The sequence below is a fragment of the Diabrotica undecimpunctata genome, chromosome 4 (genome assembly GCF_040954645.1).
Source record: "Diabrotica undecimpunctata isolate CICGRU chromosome 4, icDiaUnde3, whole genome shotgun sequence".
Taxonomy (NCBI): Eukaryota; Metazoa; Arthropoda; class Insecta; order Coleoptera; family Chrysomelidae; genus Diabrotica; species Diabrotica undecimpunctata.
This window is the reverse complement of record NC_092806.1, coordinates 155,578,148-155,600,431: the sequence shown is the minus strand read 5'-3', so window position 1 is coordinate 155,600,431 and position 22,284 is coordinate 155,578,148. Positions and strand designations below refer to the sequence as shown.

Sequence of the window (22,284 nt, the reverse complement as noted above, 5' to 3'; positions counted from 1 at the left end):
TTTTTTTCGCTAAATGGGGTTATTTTGAGGGTTGTCATTGAAGGAGAAGAGTCACCGTACACAACATCCAAGCGCTCTTTGATTTCTCTTGCAAAAACAAGAATCGAATTACCTACCGATATTGTTCTTTTTTCACTTTTCGAAAATCCGCGGACATGCGCGCTTTCACATACTGTAAAAACTAAATTAAGAGTCCAATTTGGTTGAAATTTGATATTTCATTTGGTATGATATTAGCCGTCTACGAGAATATATTACACGGTACTAAATTTCTCTTGAGATAGTGGCGCCATCTGGCGGTGAGGCTACGTACTTATCAGACCGCCCGTGTATTTCCATAAAAGAGTAACTATACCAGAAAGGGAGATAAAAGATTGACAGAGTAAGACTCAACGATGTAATTCATCATCTGTATAATAGAGAAGTTCGCCTAAATATTATAAACTTGCAAAACAGATGGACAATTCACAGAACCTATAGAAATAGGCAGCGGAATAAGACAGGGGAGCATAACTTGACCGAAATGTTTTGGTAATTGGGTAACAACGACTTATAGGCAGACCAAATCCTTTTTCTACTTTTACCTAGAGACACCTTATATCTCCTTGGAACTCCTTGGATCTGACGATGATTTCGATCCGATTGACAGAATTATTGAAGATTGTATCATTCGTTTTGATTTACTACTCTTAAATTACTTTTTCCAGGATCCATGACAGTCATTGAAATGTCATTCTGGATTCTGCAAACTACGGGTTACGTTTCTATGTAATAGGTAAACGCATACGCACAATTTGATAATTACGCAGTAGGATGTAAAGTTAGATATCTATTCCAGCACTTCTAAAATCCAAATTTTTCTCTACTCTATTATCCTTTAGCCAACACCATTTAACTCTTAATCCCTTGCTGCAAAGAGCTTAACCGAATGAAGTATCAAAACGCAATTGACTCAGATTCTCCCTATATTTTGTACCAACTATCAGCCATAATGAACTAATCCCCGTTACGGCTAATAGCACATTGAACGAATGCAAATATTCACTCAACCGCTTGGCACTCTTCCAACTCCGGTGTGCACCATTTTTTAATTAGTACTACATCGCGCACTGCTCATGACGCACTGAATCGCCGTGAATACAAATTTAATATTTAATTAATTAAAGTTGTCAAATTGGTAGATTTTAATATAAATTTATACAGAATATGCTGCAGGGCATACATGGTACAGCGCATCAAGGGCAAATGTGGTTTTTTGGGAATCTGGGAGGGTATATTATGTTAAAATGTAGTATTGTTACATTAATAATAAATCATATTTTGCTCTACTATAGAATGGCTAAAATAAACCACTTTGCCATCTATAAGTACATACATATTTCAAAAGGTAATGTAAAACTAAATTAGTTTTTAATATTACAACTTATAGACGGAGTTTTAGACGCCCTCGCAGCTTTACTAGAGGGTAGGGAAAATTGGGATAAGGGGATGAAGGACGTTCAGATGCAGGCCCTGTAAAGAGTTAGAGGTTATTGGCTTACGTTAGAAGCCGGAGAGATGTACAAAGCGAAAAGCGTGTTCTCTTCTAGTCTCTACCTGAAACGGGCCGGGGAAAAACAAAGGCCAATTTTCAAACTTACTATATATTAATAAATCGTAAATCTACAACTAATACAACAAGATATACGAGATAGCTAATTAGTGTTTATCAGATTTTTGCGAAGGGAGACGAGAAGAGACTTTACTAAAGAGTATAAAAGGCGGACAATCTACTATTTATTTGTATTTCCCCATTGGTTAATATTTATGTTTAGTTACCTTAGCGTATTTAGGCCCTAGCTAAAGAATACATCTTGTAGTCCAAACTGAAACTCAGGAACAGTCTGAATGAACTCTGGGAGCATTGTACGCTATCACGATTCTAAGAGAGACAAAAATTCGGTACTTATACTCTTTTCGTCCCCGTCGGATACTAGGCCGCGCTAACTGAGCTTATCACACCGGGACGACTGACCGATTAGCACACTCCTAGGTCGCCTAGCACTCACTGTCTAGAGCGCCAAGTACCCACTGGCGCCGGTCGCCCGAACACTACTGCCCCGTTGACCAATTTTCTTCCTTTTTATGTGCCGCAACGCGTACCTTCAATTACTCCTCACAGTCCGAAGTCAAGCGTCGCGTCTTACCGCTTTCCCCTAGAGTTTTTGCTGATCGTGCCATCTGCTCCACGGGTTAAAATGGATCATGCGATGCTTTGTTGTATTATTTTCCACGAAGGTCTAAGGTGTCGTAATTTTTAAACATTCGGAGCTGACATCGAAACTTGTGTTAAACTAGGTCGAATTGTCATTCTTTGTTTAATTTGAAATGTATACGTTAAACTGTGTCGATTTTTTTTTCTTTATTTAATTTGGAGTATATAATGATTATTTAATTAATTATAATTATTCTTTTCTAGGCTGTCTACCCCTTATTTTGTTTCTTTTATTTTCTTGCTATGTTGACTTGTTATATACCGGGCTAACTGATTAACGATTGCGTTTGGGGGTGGGGTTGTTTCCCTTGGGTATGTGGCTGATACATTACAGTCTCCCGAGCCCCCAGATACTACTACACTGACCAATAATCACTTCACTGCTGCAGTACTATAGTAAAGTATAGTTGTGGACAGGAGTAAGTATACAATACCCGAATTATTATTGTCTCTAGAAACTTAAGAATAAAGAAAAGATCTTATTTATGTAAAATTTGGAAATACCAAGGTTATGTGATATCATAATAGTATTGAGCTTGTGTGTGACAAGTCACAGAATTTGATTGGTCAAAGGGATGGCGTGGTATGTAGAATGTGTGTCTCTGATTGGTGAAAAGGAGAAGTAGGGATTGAAGTGAAGAAAGTCATGTTTTGAGAAAAGGAAGATTACTGTAATTTGAACGTCGGAAGAAGCAAGTTGTTTTCGTTCCATATCTTGCAGTGAAAGTTGGCAGAGTTCTTGTCAAATAATAATTGCAACAGGTGTTTTGTGTCTGTGGAACGAGCCCCAAGGATTGGTAGCAGTGGGCAAGTAAAGTACATCCTGTAATAAACAAACAAATGTATAGTATATTTGATACTAGCCGATTAAGTGGAAATCCTTTCGATTAAAAAGTAATTGGGATTCTGTGAGATAGTGTATGAGGAGGATAGCAGGCGTATGTAGAGCAACTTAGAGTACGAGCAAAAGGTGGGCAGATCACAGTCTTAAGAAGAAAAGGAGCCAGTAGAGAATTCTTGGGAATAAAGGGTTAGTTTGCCATATAATCAACAAAGACTTTCAACCACGATCAAAACTAGACCATAATTAATTTGTTTTTTTAAATATTTTATTCAGTGATTTCATTTCACAATAAATATAATCTTTTAATTCAGACTTAAAAAAATAAAAGAAGTAATATTTGAAAAAAAAATTCTTTGTCTTGATTTAATTTAAAAAGGAAAACACAGAGAAGAGATCTTTTATTTGAATAAAAGTCCAACCAATTATTGATAATGTGTATAGGAATTTTAATGAATTTGATTTTGATTACTTATAAAATTATAATAAATTTATTAATTTTTTTTTATTCTTTTGAATCTTTTATAAGGTGCATTACATTACATGAACTCTTGTGGGAATTCAGAGTTAAAAGCTCCCACTGTATAAATAAATAAACTCTCACGAAACTGAAGTCTCATCACATTGACAACACCTCAATGCGAAATGCAAAGCGATAACGTGTACCCATTTATTCATCACGCCGAGATTGTAAGCTACCTCCGTTTTAGAGGATGCATTGTTGTCAATAAAATGTAAGCTCTCCCTGCTGGTAACTATAACTTATCGAGCTGTTTAGTGTAACTCTATTTTGAAATTAAAGCGACGCAGTTGTCGTGTCGTAATCTACTGCATATAAAATTAAAATGCGCGCTTTTATGTTGGAACAAAATTGGTAGGATATATTTTATATTCATAAGCTTTGTGTAGTTATAAAACATGAAGGAGATTGAAAGATATTAAGGTGTTCCCTAAAATTTTATGTTTTAAACATTGCTGTTGAAATTTCAGAAAAATTGCGCAATATGGTTCTAAAACTCTGTATTCTTGTTGAATTTTATTTTATAGTTAATATATATTTTTGAGAAAATACCACCACTATACTATAGTTGACGTTTGAGGTATTGAATGGTTACTCAAATCATAGCATGGAGCCCCCATTTCTGTCTTGGTCTGGACGAAAGCTCCCTTGTATCCAAGATTTAGCTGGTACCAAGGCTATCATTCAGAATATTTGAAATATTGTGTGTACATTCTCCTTATATTCTAAGCTAATTCAAGTGATGTTGTTTTCAAGTTAAGAAAGTTTATATAAAATTCCAAAACACACAGTTACGTTAAAGAATTTAATACTTTAATTACGTTAAAAAAGTTTAACATTGTTACAAACAGTGAATATTTCATTATTCTTTTCGTATTATTTAATGTTATATTTTTATGCAGTCTCTATTTTAAACATGTTTAACATGGATTACCAGCAATTTTATTAACCAAACTAATTTTATTTGCTCTTGATAATAATTGTAAACACAATTGAAAGCTCAAGAATAGTTAACCATTAGCCCCTTTTATTGACTCCAACCCATCCAAAACATTTATATATTTTTTCCAAACGAGTCACAAGTACTTCTTTATATAAATATATATATATATATATATATATATATATATATATATATTATATATATATATATATATATATATATATATATACATATATATATAATTATATTTATTGACAATCTAATAATGACAGAGTAAATATGTTACTGGTTTTGGGCGTAAATGGGAAACAAATGGGTTTAAAGGATTACCAATGCTGAGGTACTACGACGTCTAAATAAGGAGTTAGAAATTATGAACAGCATAAAAAGAAGAAAACTAGAATATTTGGGTAACATAACCAGAGGAGAAAAATATGAGCTGCTGAGAATTATTATGCAAGGAAGGATCCAAGGAAGAAGACGCATCTCCTGGCTGAAGAACCTTAGAGAATGGTTTAACTGTAGTTCACTACAACTTTTCAGAGCAGCACCTAACAAAGTGACCATAGCCGTTATGATATCCAACCTCCGATAGGAGATGGAACTTTAAGAAGAAGAAGGGAAACATCCAATGATGTCTCACCTTATTCTATTTTGGTTTAGTTTTGAAGTAGATCTTGGGGCTAGGTTCCATCTGGTCTTCTTGTGGCTGGACCATTATTAAATAATTCCCTTACTAGCTCATTTTCATGGTGAATGGTATGTTCATTTTGTGACTCTGTGGCTCGATGGATTTCTTCTCTGATGGAAGGAATCTTTAATTCGTGATGAACTGTTTGATTACTTACGTACCATGGTGCATCCACTATCGATCTTAGTACTTTAGACTGGAATCATTAGATGATATTCAGCGACGTTAACTTTACACAGCCCCATAAGTGTAGTCCGTAAAACGATGAATGGTTTGAGTATGGCTTTGTGTAGAAGAATTTTGTTTAGGATGTTAAATTTTGATGATTTACGTCCAAGGAGCCGATAGATTTGCCGGTCTTTCTTCTTTTGGTCTGGATATGTTTCTTCCACGTGAGACATTGGTCAAGATGGGATTCCATGTTGGTATTCTTACATTCTCCATTCTTACAGATGCGCATGTATTGTGGTGGTTGGTAAATGTTATTTGGGTTGATTTTGTTTTGTTTATTTTTGTTCTCCATTTTGTATACCAATCACTGAATATTTTCAGATGATGTTGCAGATTTTGTGAGGCTTGTATGGGATCTTCATTAGTATAGTTACGTTGTCAACAAAGAGAGTAATTGTAGTATTAGTGGTCTCTGGTATATCCGCTGTGTAAAGTAAGACAAACAGCGGTCCTAGAACACTACCCTGCGGAACTTTGAAATTGGTAGGACAGGGGTTTGATTGTTGGTCATTGAATTTTGCAGAGAAATATCTATTTGATATGTAGGATTTCAGTAGGAAGAAATAGTTACTGGATAGTGCTATTTTTACTTTGTAAATCAGACCTCTATGCCAGACTTTGTCAAACTCTTGTGAGATGTCTAGAAATATAGCGTTGCAGTATTTCTTTTCTTCAAGACTTTTTGATATTTCATTTATCATCCGATAAACCTGTTGGGTAGTGGAGTGATTTTCCCGAAAACCAAACTGATGTTTTGGTAGCAATGTTAGGAATTCATGATCTGTGTATAACCTTTGTAGCAGCAATCTTTCAAACACTTTGCTTGCAGTTGCGAGTAGGCTGATAGGTCGATAAGATGTTACTTCATTGAGCTCTTTTACTGTCTTAAAGATCTGAGCGAATTTCCATATTTTTGTAAAGTACGAAAAGCTTAGAATACGGTTAAATATAACTATTAGCGTAGTAATAGTCTTGCGAGGAAGTTGTTTTAGTACTTGTGCCGAAATTAAATCATAACCTGGGGCCTTTCTTGAGTTCAGTTTGTTTAATTCTTTATTGACTTCTATTGGAGTAAAACTTTTGATCGGGAAGGACATTTGACATGCTGCGCTAATTAGTTCTTCCACTTCTTCATCAGAGTCTGCTGGCTTTGTTTGAAATACGTTTGTAAGATATTCAGTAAAGATGTCCGCTTTTTCTTTGTTATAACAGGCCCATTCGCCAGTTGGTTTACGGATGGGAGGGATAGTTGTGTATGGTTTCTTAAGCTTCTTAGTCGCCTTCCATAACGTCTGGTCATTTGCTATAAGTTTTGTAATGTATTGTTCGAAGCAAGATGTTAATTAAAAACTTATTTACGCTGAAAATACGGCAGTAAAAAAACTTAGAAGGAAATTGTGTTTTAGGAGGCAAACTCTATAAATTTTCTTTTTTATTTCATTCAGTAAATAAGACTGTTTTATAAGTAGAAAAATTAAAAGCAAATTATTTTTCTTGGATTTAATGAAGCGATGCGTTGGCCGCGCAAACTTTTTCCAAATTGATCACTTAATCAGAAACGCTTGAAGTTTATCTTGAAAAAGTTTTTCGGACTCCCAAAGGATTTGCCAATAGTCTACCATATTTACATAATCATTATAACTTCTAGTATATTTGAATAACCGAGTTCGCTTAATTTCGAATTTCTTCTCTAAATATCTACGAGGTATGGATCTTTTAATATCCCATCTTGAGCTTTTCGCACACTTTCCTTTAATGTAATTAATCCCACATTTAAAATTCATGGGAGTATTGAGTTTAGCGAAGAAACAGTAAGGCAGAGCTCGTATTAATTAATTACTTCGAAATTAATTTATTATTAAGTCAGTCAAAAAAAAAATCGGCAGACTTAATGTTAGTTTATATCTCTTTTTCGTCAGGCCTGACCCTCCGGAGGGAATAAAGTGGTGGTCGTGAAGTTGTGTATAGTCTGTGTTCAAAGACGGCTCTCTCTGGTCATTTCTTTTAATTCATGTAATGGTGAACAAGAGGTTCCGTAATGGATGCCTATCAGTTAACAGTTAGCCCGGTGCTGAAGTATCGTCAGATCATATTCCTGTTATTGGTAAATTTAGGTTTAGATTTAAAAATGTTACAAAAAAGAAGCATTATATCGTCTATAGGCAGACTTTATCGAAAGAACATAAAGGAAAAATTAGAAATATATATACAAGATAAAATCGGAGAAGACCAGGCAGGTTTCACAGCGGGGAAAGCATGCTTAGATTACATTTACACGGTCGAACAACTAATAAAAAAAAGAATGGCCAAAAATAGATCCGTCCATCTGGCTTTTGTTGATCTTAAGAAGGCATATGACTCATTACCTAGAACCAAGCTATGGGAAGCAATGGAAGACATCGAAGTTCCACGAAGATTAATAAACGCGGTAAAAGCACTCTACAAGAATAACGAAGTAGCTATCAAAACGGGCAATAGAATATGCAGTCAATTTAAGACGACAAAGGGACTACTACAGGGTTGCTCCACATCCCCCACCCTGTTCAAAATATTCCTGGAAAAAAACCTGAAACCATGGAAAAGAAAGTGCGAAGGAATGGGTATACCAGTAAGGAACGAATATCTATATACGCTAAGTTTTGCCGACGACCAAATAGTGATCGCACAAGACGAGGATGACCTCAGTTTTATGATGAGAAAACTGGAGCAGGAATATACAAAGAATGGGATGGAAATAAACCTAAAGAAAACTGAATACCTGACAACGGAGAATACAGAAATAAAACAGCTGGAAATAAACGAAGGTAAACAAATCAAAGGAACAGACAAGTATAAGTATTTAGGCTTCATAATATCAAACAAAGGAACAACGAAGAAAGATATAAAAAATAGACTAGAACAAACAAGAGACTGCATACGAAAATTAAACCCGGTACTATGGGATAAGAACATCAGCATGAAAACTAAGAAAAAAATATATAATACCATGACAAGAAGTATTCTCACGTATGGGTGTGAAAATTGGACAATAAATAAGAAAACCAAAAACAAAATAAGAGCAGCAGAGATGGAATTCCTAAGGAGAAGCTGCAGAGTAACAAGAAGAAATAGAATAAATAACATGGAGATTAAGAGGAGAATGGGAATGAACTCCGACATAATAGACTACATCGAACAGAAGAGGTTAACCTGGTACGGACATGTCAGAAGAGCAGATCAAAATCGGTGGATAAATAGAATAACAGAGTCGAGCCCGATAGGAAGAAGAAAGAGAGGCAGACCCCGAAGATATAAAGTGGACGAAGCAATGAGTAGAAGAAACCTACAGGAAGGGGACTGACTAAACAGGACAAATTGGAGAAAACGGTTGAGTGAAGGAATACAGTGAAAACTGTGGAAATCCTTGTATATATATATATATATATATATATATATATATATATATATATATATATATATATATATATACAAAAAAGAATAGTAGCAAAAAATGTGTTATGAAAAGACTAAAAGATAAGGAAATAAAGGAAACAGTCGCACGGATTCTTTCAGAAAAGTTAAGTAACATAAAGCAAACATGAATTAAAATTGCAAGTATTAAATAAATTAAAATATACTACAGCTCGTGCAAGAAAGAAGAAAATTAAAGAATAACAAAAGAATTTACAAAAGTATTCAGAGAAAAATAGAACCGAAATACAAAAGGCCAAAGAAAATTGGTTAAAAACACAGTGTGAAGAGATAGAGTTGTTGAAACAAAAACACGATACGCTTAATAAAGCTAAAACAAGTAGTTGGTCTTCAAAAGTTCAACACAGCTAGCAAACTGCAAGATCAGCAGGGGAACATTATCACAGATAAAAATCAAGAAATATGCATACGAGCCAAATACATACAGAACTCTATGGTAATAATAGGTCCGAACAACCTTCGTCCTACATCTGTAATGACCACTTACCAATCACATCAGATGAAATGGAAAAATCAATATTACAACAAAAAGATGACAAAGCTCGTGGACCTGACAATGCCTATGCTGAACTTGTAACGAAAAATATTTTGCCTACCACATAGGGTATTACTATGAGGGGTTGAAAATTGGGACAGAAGTTACTAGCGGTGGAGAAAGGGCCAGTAAAATAAACGATACTTATGCGAACGGCTCTCAGGGTTTATTTAGAGTAGCTGGGTCGTAGATAAGTGAATGAAACACGGGGATTTGATTGGTGCAACTACAAAAAAATGAAACTAATGGGTACTTACATGAATCTCCTAGACAAATGGGTAACAAAACAACAAGAAGGACCTCTAGCTATTTGAAATTGACGCCGCTTCGAGGGCACGTCCTGCTGGATGAAAGAAAAATACTCTCCTTTCCTAAAAAAAAAAACAAAGGACAGGTTCGAAGACTTTTCTAAAATAAATAGACAAAATGGTTTAGAGAAAAAAATAAACATTTATTACTGTCTCACCATAAACAGTTACAAATACAGATAATGCAAAAATAATCACTATATAAATACTTACAAAGATTTATACCTAAATAACAAAAAACCACTTACTATCTCCTATCCGTTTACAAACTATGTTTACAAGTGGGAGATAATACAAAACATACAAAAAAGTTTCATGTAAGTTACTGGGCTATAAACTGTGGCAGAAATAAATTATTGAAAATAAAAATTGCTTAGAGAAAATGCTTAGAGCAACAGAAATGGACTTCTGGCGCCGCTCGGCGGGAATCTCCAGACGCGACAGAATAACAAACGAGAGAGTCCGAGAAATCATGGGGGTTACACATAATATTGTTGATGACATCAAAACGACACAACTCAGATGGTACGGACACGTAAGGAGAATGCCGGAGAATAGAATACCAAGACAAATTCTTGAATGGCAACCAAGAGGTAGGCGAAGACCAGGAAGGCCTAGAAGAAGTTGGAGAGAAGGAGTTGATAAAGAAATCAGAGAAAGAGAACTGGAAGACGATCTATGGAACGATAGAATGAGATGGAGATTGGAAATCGGAAGACGTCGAAGAACGTTGTAAACCGAAATGTTGTAAAGATAAATTTATATATATATATATATATATATATATATATATATATATATATATATATATAAATTTATCTTTACAAACTCCCATGAAAGCAATTATTTATAAAAAAGTTTATTTTTACTTTTCCTTTAAAATTTAAACACAAAAGTTACCTGGATTGCACTGGGGTTATACACAAAAATGCTGGTGGTGGAAACTAGACTTCACTGGAACTTCTGGGGGTAGAACTGGGCTTAAACTCTTTGCCGCACGAACAAAAACTGCATATCACACTGCGAATTATTGAGGTTGGAAGTGGGGGCACTGGAATACAGACTTTGGAAACTTTTCTCCTTAAAAAACTGGAACAGGTAGAACTGAACACAATGGCAAAATGGGGTTATCTTTCAAAATCTCACTTAGACTGCAACTACACATTGAACTGCTACTGTTAACTGCCACAAAACTACTTAGTTTCCATAAAAACGGACAAAAAACGAGAAAACATGTCAAATTCGACGAAAAATTTGAAAACGCTGAAGCCTACCGCTCTTGACCACACCTCAGCAAGAGTGTCGCAAATATCTTTTGAATTATCCAAATTATCTTTTAAATTCATTCGCCAAACTTAGCATAAACAAAATATATAAACTGGAATATTTCTTTCTATTTGCAACGCGCAAAATATTTTATAGCGGCTTCGATCAAAGAATACCGAGGAAATATATATCTGTGAAATATAAACAAACTCTAAAATGGTTTATTTTCGACATCGGCGACGCAGAAAGGAAATAGAAATACACTGAAAATATTCTTCGGTGTTTTAATACATATACGAGGGGATTTCAATATATACCAAGGAATTTACAAATGCTACAAACTCATAAAGCTATTTAACGCCGAACGTTTTATTTAACGTTTTAAAGTTATTTCTAAAAATCATACATCAAAGAATATATAGACTATATGAAGAAAAAATCAGCCGTACACAGTTTGGTTTTCGAAACGCAGTGGATACGAGAGAGGCTCTCTTTGGCATACAAGTGCTATTTCACCAATGTAGAAATGGGAATGGCGGTATTTATGCATGCTTCATTGATTACTCTTAAGCATTTGATACAGTAAAAGACGACAAGCTGATGGAGATATTAACAAATATTGGAATAAACACCTGTGATCTAAGAATTATTAGCCATCTTTACTGGAATTAAACATCGTCTATGCGTACAACGGCAGGAGAATCCGATAATATCAAAATCAAGCTTTGTGTCCGACAGGGATATATACTATCACCCTTGCTATTTAACGTATACTCTGAGGAAATTTTTCAAGAAGCAGTAAAAGATGGTGAAGCCAGAATTCGAATTAACGGATAATGTATCAATGACAGTGACAATGTGTTCGCTGACAGTTATATAGCCCTCCAGGAGTTAATGAATAGAATCACAGAAATGAGTCAGAGATATGGACTTTCACTGAACATTAAAAAAACAAAATGTGTAATGATCTCTAATAAGGAACAGCAAATTGAAAGAATCAGTGTGAATGGTCAACCAAAAGAAAGAGTAAAAACATACACCTATCTTGGTACGAACGTCAGTGAAAATTGGGACCATTTTCTAGAAATAAAATCTAGGATAAAGAAAGCAAGATCTGCCTTTCAAAAAGTGGCTAAGCTATTTAAATGCTACGATTTATCAGTACCCATAAAAATCAGGTTACTTCGATGCTATATTTTCCGATACTGTTGTACGGAGTTGAGTCGTGGACTCTCACATACGCCACCTGTAAGATTTCCTTGCATATATATTATTGTTTTTCATCAGCCTTGCATCTTTATTTTATTTCTTTGTTGAGGTTTTTTGGTATCTACACTATTTTGATAAAAAAATTTTCTATTCGAAATGATTTTAAAGGATTCGTCTGATATCCAGTGGTTCTACTTCGTAACAATATTTATCATTGGTTGGTTAATTGGTGTTGTTATACAGTATTTAATATTCTCTCATATTTCTTGGAATGTACCGTTATAAATAGTAAGCATATTTGTATCCACTTCAAAGAAATCCTCTTTGTTTCTTATCCCTTTTCTCTTTGTCTTTTTCGTAAAATAGTGAGGTGAAAAGATCTGGGGGTTCAGGAGACTGACTGTGAAACGTATAGTGAGGGTCAAGTAGTAATGGACGGGGCAAGTTATTCTAGATAACCCTGAAAAATGGACGCAGAAAATAACAAACTGGAGACCAAGAGGAAATAGCAGATTAGTAAGAAGACCGCAGAAGGGGTGCACGAATGATGTCAAACATATAGTTGGCAAGCAATGGAAGAGAATTGCTAAGAGTAATCAATGGAAACAAAAAAAAAGAGGACTACGTTCAGCAGTGGACAAACAGAGACTGAAAAAGAAGAAAATGGGGTATATAAAATGGTTAAGGAGGGTTTAATATCTCAATAAAAAAACTGTTAAATTACTATATTCTTTTGTACAATGAAGTGAGAAGGCCAACCAGCAAAGAGAGAGCAAGAGTCTTCATTCGATTTTGTTTAAAAACGAGTTGTACGTTAGCTTAGTTATTTTCAATTAGACGAGAATATTAAAACCCTGAAAAAGTATAAAATTTCAACGTTTTGTCACATACAGAAGAAATATGAACTTTTTTAACGGAGTTTTAATAGATTTTTAAAAACTTAGTCGATAAATCGCATTAGCTTTTCATAGCGCTTTTTCCAATTAAAAACTAAGCACAAAGTGACTTATTCCTTCAAAATCGTCGACATATTGACATCATTTTGGAGTAGTATTGATCAAAAAAGTTTTATACTCTTGTTATGCTGTACTTGGAAACAGCTGCGACCCCGAACGCTTTTTTCCCTTTAAAACAAACTTCGCTGCTAAAAGATTTACTGCTGACAGCCCTCAATTTATTACGTAATTTGGTAACATTTCATTTACAATATTGCAGGAAAATAATGTACACAATAGGTGTATATCTTAAAGCAATTTGGTAAATTATGTGCGAGATGGTCGAAGATAATACATTCCTTATTATTTGTTATTTTCTAGTGATAAATGTTTTTTTTTAGATTCGTTAGAAATATATATATATATATATATATATATATAAATATATATATATATATATATATATATATATATATATATATATATATATATATATATATATATATATAATGGCTATACACGCCAGCGTGGGGTTAAACCGCAGATGCTTTCTAGATCACATTTCTTAAGTGGATCAGTCCCTGTTGTTTATGTTATCTCTTTGACGATATCTCTCCAGTTTTTTTTGTTTCTAGTTTTTTTTCTCCATTCTCTGACTCCTGCCCTTTGGAGGTCTTCTTCAACTTCTTGCAGCCACTTTGATCTTGGTCTTCCCCTTCTCTTTTTTCTTCCTGAATTCCATTCTATTATTGCTCATGTCACTGCTTCATCTCCTGCTCGCCAAATGTGACCTAACCATCTAACTCTGCATTGCTTTATTTTAGTCACGATGTCTTCCTTAATCTCTGCATTTGTTCTGCTACTATATTTATTTTGCTGTGTTCTGATTGGTCCCAGTATCGTCTTTCTTCCCGCTATTATTAAGTTTTCTTCGTCTTTTTTGACCATCGTCATTGTTTCTCCTGAATATAATAATATTGGCCTAATTATGGTGTTATAAATGTTCATCTGAGTTTTCTTAGTTAGTGTTTTGCTTTTAAGTAATCTTTTGTTTGCAAAATAAGCTTTATTCGCTGTTAATATTTTTTCTTTTATTTCGGAGTTTCTTTCTCCGCTTTTGCTTATTTTAACTCCTAGCTATTGGAAGTATTTTACTTCTTTAAACTCAGAACTTCGTATTTTGATTTTTTCTTTCATTGACTTTTTCCCTAATCTTAATATTTTTGTCTTTTCTTGATTTAATCTTGTCCCATTACCTCCCCTTTCTCTTTTATTTCTTCTAGCATTTCTTGCATTATTTTCCCGTTCTTTGCATTAATAGCAATATCGTCTGCATATGCGATTATTTGACCACCTCTTGTTCTTAGATTTCCTTTATTTATATTTCGTAGTACATATTCTAAGGCTAGATTAAATAGCGTTGTTGATAAGACATCTTTTGTTTCATTCTATTATTTATACTGAATTTCTTGGCCTTCCTTTTTTCCGCCTTCCTACCGTCTTCCACTGTAACATCTTCTTTGTCGTTTTGTTGTACTTCAGGATCATTTTCCTTGAACGTTTCCATTAGTCGTGTCTTGCTTCTACTAATAATAGCGACATCGTCTGCATATGCAGTAATTTGTACTGTTTTGGTGTTTATATGACCGGTTACATTGATTTTCCTGATGACTGCTACGAGAACTATGTTGAACAGCATGGTTAAAAGTGCGTCTCCCTGTCTCACCCCCATATTGATGTCAAACAGGAGAGACAGTTCTCGATCTACTCTAACTGCGGCATTTGAACCCTGCAACGTCATTTTTTTGAGGCTGATATATTTTTTTGGTATACCTAGATTTCGGAGATCTTTCAGCATTTTATCTCTTTTCACACCATCGAAAGCTTGTTTAAAGTCTATATACATATTATATAGTTCTATGTCGTATTCATAAGCTTTCTCTTGTATTGTACTAAGTATGAATATGTTGTCTATAGTGGCTCTATTTGGTCTGAATCCATTTTGATAATCACCAATTATATTTTCAGAGTATTTTGACAATCTAGTGTAGATCATGCCACAAAGGATTTTGTATTTTACAGTTAGCAATATAATTGGTCTGTAATTCTGGCATACCTTCGTATCTCCTTTTTTATATATTGGCTGTATAAAACCAACTGCCCATTCCGTCAACTTTATCAGGAAATGGATTCTTCCCCAGAGTTCATATTTCAACAACTACTTCTTCATAACTCGGATTTTCAATGTGGTGCTCCTCACACATATTGTCTCGTTTTAATCATTTCCATTGTCTGCATTTAGGTTTTCCTCAAAATATTCTTTTCATCTCATTATATTTTTTGTTTCTCTGTTAGTAGTTCTCCGTTGTCTTTGCATGTTGTCAATTTTGGTCTAAATGACTGTGCGCTTTCTTTTATTCCTTTATAGAATTTTCTTCTCTCATACCTGTTGTAATGGTCTACTATTTCTTGTACTTGTTTTTTAAAGCCGTTTTTTTTCTTCTGCATATTCTAGTACCTTATATTCTCTTTTCGTTATAAATTTCTCTGCATTTCTTGTGTTTTTATTTAAGGTTGGTTAAGGCCAGCTTTCCTTTTTTCCTCTACTGCAGTTCTGCATTAATTCTGCGTGATCATACCATTCCGCCTTTTTTTTGCCTTTTGACTTTTCCGACAGTTTCCTCTGCAGATTCCGTTATTATTGTTTTTAATTGTCTCCATTCTTCCTCTGCAGTATCTTCCTCTCTGATTCCGTTGAGTTTTATTTGGAGAGTATTTTGATATTTGTGTGTCTTTGTTGGACTTTTGAATCCTTCAATATTCCATTTTAATTTTCGATTTTTCCCTTTTACCACTGTCGCGATTTTCTGCCGGTCCCCACAAGATAGTGATTTGAGTCAGAGTTCGCCCCACGATACCTTCTGTCGTTAGTTATGTCTGTAGCCTCGTCCTCGTCTTCTTAAGATGACGATGTGGTTAATTTGATTGGCTTCATTGGTTCCTGGTATTTTCCATGTTTCTTTATGGATATATTTTCTCTGGAAGTTAGTTCTGACAACTACATAATTATTTGCTGTTGCAAATTGTGCAACCCAAAGTCCATTTTGACTGGTTTCATTATGCAAACTATGTTTCCCAACTATGTTTACGAAAGTTTATTCTTTGCCCAGCTTAATATTATAACAGCATCGTGTCTTTAAATTTTATCGCATACTTCCTGAAGTTCTCCATAGAATCTTTCAACCTCGTCTTCATCAGCCTCTTCCGTCGGTGCATATACATACATTAACCATTGCCACATTATGCAGTTTACCTTTGAGTCTTATGGTGCAAATTCTGTCTGATATTGGTGTAAATGCGATAATGGCTTTTCGCAATCTTTTGGTTACTATAAACCCTACTCCTCTTTCACCGAGGAGTTTCACTGACACAAATAAAAATCCTTTTAAATAAGGAGTTACTCGACTATCAATCAAACTAATTTATATAGTGTCACATTAAAGCCAAAATTGAAATGTTTCGCATTCCCATGATAAAGTGGCCTATTCAGGGTAAATTATTTTAACAGGAATGTATGTATACAAAATATTCACTCAAATTACTTATTTAATCCGACCAACTACACAAATTGTTTTCTAACTCAATGGGCTTTGCTAAACATATGATGATAAAATAATCCTTACCAACATACCAGTAAACCTATTACAACGATTTTGTGAACCGCTACACACAGGAAAGTCGGATTACTATTTTAATTTGGATCGAATCGCATTTTATCTGTGACCTGGAATAATTTTAGGCAATGGATAGAATGTTTGTTGAAATAAAGTATTAAAAAACCGTCGGCTATAGATCACATTTACGAGTTTCAATTTAAATTCGGTTAGGAGTGTCATGTACTCGTTGAAATAAAAAATTTCATGATACTCTTTTTCCGAATACATTTGCATACAATTTTTGCTTGATTGCTTTGCTTTTTATATCATTTTCATATTGAAATTATGCACCATGTCGTTGTCGATTGAATCTTCTTGTCTTTATACGGTTCGTTAACATCCTCTTTTGGCACTGTGCCAAAGAATATAGAAAGATATTTCTGTAAGTTTTTGTATAGAGTGCAGCATACTATGCACCAAAAAGCATGCATATTTGTCCCTTTTCTCTAAAAGTCGGTCTTTACTCGCACTACTTTGAAAATTTATGAGTTGAATATATATATATATATATATATATATATATATATATATATATATATACATATATATATATATATGTATATATGTATATATATATATATATATATATATATATATATATATATTATGTAAAAATAGTAACCTTGAACCAGCCAAAGGTTTCTGACTTGAAAGTTTCACAATACCAGTTTCCTATTGCATCATACCTACAACAGCAGTTCCTATATAAATAGCTGAGCCATGGAACGCCACAAACTCGAAGCAGCCCTGCTACCGTGGGAATGCCAAATCGTTACTTTTAGCGATATTATCAATAGAGGATCATTAGCGACACCGACGGGGGGGGGAGGGGGGATCGGTTTTCTGTGGTTTTCCGATCCCATTGCACAACGATACCCCGTCGTTTGCGAGGTTACCAGTCCACAGCTGCCCTCACGCGCCGCGATATTCACTCAAAAATTAAATTGATTTTTTAAATTAATAAACATATAAATTTCATATATTTACTAATTCTGTTTTAGACCAAAAAATATTCTGAAAGGAACCGTTCACTTCTAACCCTTTCGCCCCCGATTGTCCAGGACTAGCAAAGCAGCACAACCACCAACAACACCGCAACACCAGTGGACACTTCAAAATCCCAGTGCCACACCCACCAAAAAAGAAAACACGTCCTGAAGTGGCACAAGCCTAAAGCAGGATATCAGACACATCCAATACAGAAGATAAACACACACTCACAAAACCAACGCTACAATGAATCGAAATTTTAGGACACTCGTCAAAATCTCCTCAAGCTCGATACAACGTCGCTACGTAGTTATTGTTATTTCATTTTTGTACCTTGTCAGTTTAACGAAATAATTGTAATAAAACTTTTTAATGAAGTGTTTTTTTTTTGAAAAGTCAAAGAAGAAATAAGTCCTTTCGAAAGAAGTAGAATCGACAATTGCAAAAATGAAAAGCCGTGAAGTAGCTTGGATAGATAGAAAGAATATGAAATACCGCTAGCATTAACCTTCACAGATTTAGAGAAGGCTTGTGATTCTATATATACTAAGGCAGTAATAGAAGCTTGGACCAACCAAGGCATTGACAAACCGTACATAAAAACTTTAGCAAATATATACAGACAAGCAAAAACTAAGGTAAAAATTTATGAAAACACTCCAGAATTTCCCACTACCAGAGGCATTCGACAAGGAGGCGCAATATCACCAAAGCTCTTCAGTCCATTTCTAGAAAATATATTCAGCAAAATGAACTGGAAGAACAAAGGAATATGCATTGATGGAAATTACCTCAGCCATCTAAGATTTGTAGACAACATCGTTCTGATTGCTAATAATCCTGCAAAACTACAAGAACTTATAAGCGACCTAAATGCAGCTAGCAATCAAGTTGGCCTAAAAATGAACTTGACAAAAACAAAAATCTGGTGCAACGAGCTAGTGGCTGTCCAAGATGTAATAATAAACAACACTGCACTTGAGACAGTAGACGGGTATGTATACCTGGGACAATTAATACATAAATCTGGCTCCTTACTTCCAGAAAACAACAGAAGAATGAAATTAGCTTGGACATCTTTTGGTAGAAATGCAGTTATATGTAAATTGAAGATGCCAATCCACCTGAAGAAAAAAGCATGCATCAGACAGAAAACCAAGTTTATTGATGTAATCCATATAATTAAATCTTTAAAATGGCAGTCGGGGGGAAATTTAGCGAGAACTGAGACATTTTTACATCACTTTTGTGAGAAATAATTCTGCTGTGTAGTGTACGAGAAGTTTCTCCTATATAAACCTTATCACAGTCGGCTAAGCAAGGTATTTGATACACTACTTTAGAACTTTCCTTGGTTGTTAGGGGATCTTTAGTTATAGTGTATAAATGTGCTATGGTTTTAACATTTTTATTAGCAATTTTTATGTTTTCTAATCCTTTAAATAATTTGAGAAACTTCGGTGTTATAAATGGAATATAAGGTAGAGATCCAAAAATTTGTGGTGTTGTTGGTACTAAGGTGTTAACTATCGGGCTATTGTTTATTTCTTGGTTTGCCGTTTTTACTGTGATTTGTTTTTTATTGTTGGTATTGCCGATCAATGTGATGCAGGCTGGAGAGTTTGCAGTACTAAAAATTATTTTATTAAGTAGGCCTACGAGATAAGAGTTTTCCTTTAGTATGTTTTTTAGTCTCCTTAAACTATGTTCTCTATATGTTGGATGAGATATTTTAGTTTCTTTACTTTTTAGTCCCAAAAATTAAGTTTATTTTCATTTTTGTAGGATGTTCCAAATAGTAATTTATGAATCAATTGCTAGAAATCAGTTTTCGATACCATTCTGTTTTGTATAGTCTTAATATATACATATATATATATATATATATATATATATATATATATATATATATATATATATATATATATATATATATATATATATATTGTTATGATGTTTTGTTTGTGTATAGTTTTATGAGCAATGAGTGTTTTTAAATAACATATATAGGGTTTTTATCGCGGTTATCAAAGAATTCGTTTGTAAGCACTTTTTGAAATTATCTTTATTATAATTATTATGAAACACACATATATATCTAATATAGACAATGTAAATTTAAAACAAACTATCTTTAAATTGAAATTCTTATGACACTAATTAAATTATATTATCAAAATTTGGTACCTTTCTGTCACTGAATGCCTAAATGAAACTGTTTTCCAAAATAAAGATTTTAATCACCACTCAATGTCTTCATTGTCAGCCTCGGTTATCCTTCTTTTTGTGAACTTGCATTGCCAAATACACCACAATGTTTTAATTATCAGCTTCCACCATTTTAAAATATTTTTCTTCTTAATAGCATTTATAAATCGGTAAAATATTCTTCCTTTTTTTTATTGCTTTTTTGTTTATTCTTCTTTCTAATAATCTTTTTTTTTCTCTTCCAATTTCCAATCACCATATACATAATATAATTTTTAATCTCCAACTAATACTCTCTTAATACTATTTTTTAATCTTCATATAATATACTTTCCAATTACTGAATCACTGATTACTGACTATCTTGAATACTGCATTAATGACTATTGAATACTGTACTAATACCCTGACCGACTGGATACTGTCTTTTCAATACTAATACCCTAATACTGACCATACTGACTATACTGACCGACTGACTGACTATCTTGAATCCAAATCACATCGTATTTATATCATTTCAATGTTCACGAATATTCTTGAAAGAAAATATATTCGAATCCTTCTATTTCATAGACACTACAATGTTCGCGAACATTCTACTCCGAACAAAGGTTAAATTCTTTCTATGACGTCTTATTTTAGAGTTCTAGATCATTCTTTACTCGTCTATCGAGAATTTTATGGAAATTTAGGCTTTTCAGATCAGAATGTAAACTTATGTATAAATTAAACATCTTAAATTAATAAATAACACTATTTTAAGTCCATAATTATTCACAAAAGTTCCTATAACCAAATTTACTTCAGTGTATATTTGGTTGCCTATAAAGATGGCGTACTCAAATATATTATAATAAAAACTTTTTAAACTTATTATTATGCTAATTTCCTAAGAATGCCCTCATATAAATACTTTTTATAATATTCTCTAGTATATAACTTATAAATTATTTCTTTCATCACTATTTAAGTTCATTCTAGATTACCTTCGTTTCTCCTATATTTAATATTATCTCAATATATATATATATATATATATATATATATATATATATATATATATATATATATATATATATATATATATATATATATATATATATATATATATATATATATATATATATATGAAAGAAGCTACATACATCCTTAGTTCATGATATTTTAACCAAATTTTATTTCAGCGATGGAAATGCAACAGACAAACATGTTTTGAATAATATTCAATTTGGTTCGGTCTGTCAGAAATCTTATAAATCAAAAACTGAGAAGGGAATTACTTATTTTCTGTTTTCTCCGCATTGGGACTTAGCGAATAGTCCAGTTTTAAATTTGAAGTGAAGTTAGAAGCTCGACTGTTGACTCTAGGATTTGTCGCTTCAGAATTCCTATCCTGTCAACTGCACAGCAGCGTACATACGGTTCAGTGAACCGTATTAGTCACTTACAGGCTTACTAAAACCCGTGTCAATCTGTGCGGAAAACGGACCTCATTCTTGCTATATCGACGTCGTCGAGAGTTTTATTATTCGCCCACCCCGGAAGACGATTATTTATGATGGGAGAACAAAATATCGCCACATTCAGGTTAACCGGCTGGGGCCTTATCTAAGGCGAACACCGACTAGAGCGTATTCGAGTGTGGGATAGGCTTTGGGCTTGGGAGGGTCGAAACTTTCGGATGTATGTAAAGCGGCTCCGTTCGGGTTATTAAGGGCGCGGTTTCGTGGGGTAATTCTATCGGAAAATTAATCCGATATCGATAAGTTTAGCTTTGTCTTACTAACAGTATAGGCTAATTAAAAAGGATTGCAATATACCAACAAATTAATAAAATCACCTGGTATAACAGAACATTTTTCTACAGAATATAATATGTGTATATGTATTTGTCTTTGAACTGTTAGAAATTTTCGAATCAAAGCATCAGAGAACACACCTGCTTCCACGGTCTAAATGTCCTGGTTTCAAATTATCTGTTTATGTTTCGTCGGTAATTGCGGTAGAAATTACCAAAGAGGATGTGCCAGCAGTCGCCATTGTCTGTCGTTAAGTAAGCAATAGTAAAATATGTAAATAAAATGGTTGAAATCTGCTTAAAATATTTGTATATATTACCGAGGAAGTCGATTTCTTATGTTGTCTTGAGATTTCTTCATAGTT

General features: G+C 33.8%; 1 protein-coding gene across 4 annotated transcripts in view; it reads left to right on the top strand.

Annotated features, from left to right (window-relative positions):
* Window positions 1-22,284, top strand: part of cpx (synaptic transmission protein complexin) — a 972,531-nt gene that overhangs the window by 630,885 nt on the left and 319,362 nt on the right. The gene's annotated exons all lie outside the window — the stretch shown is intronic.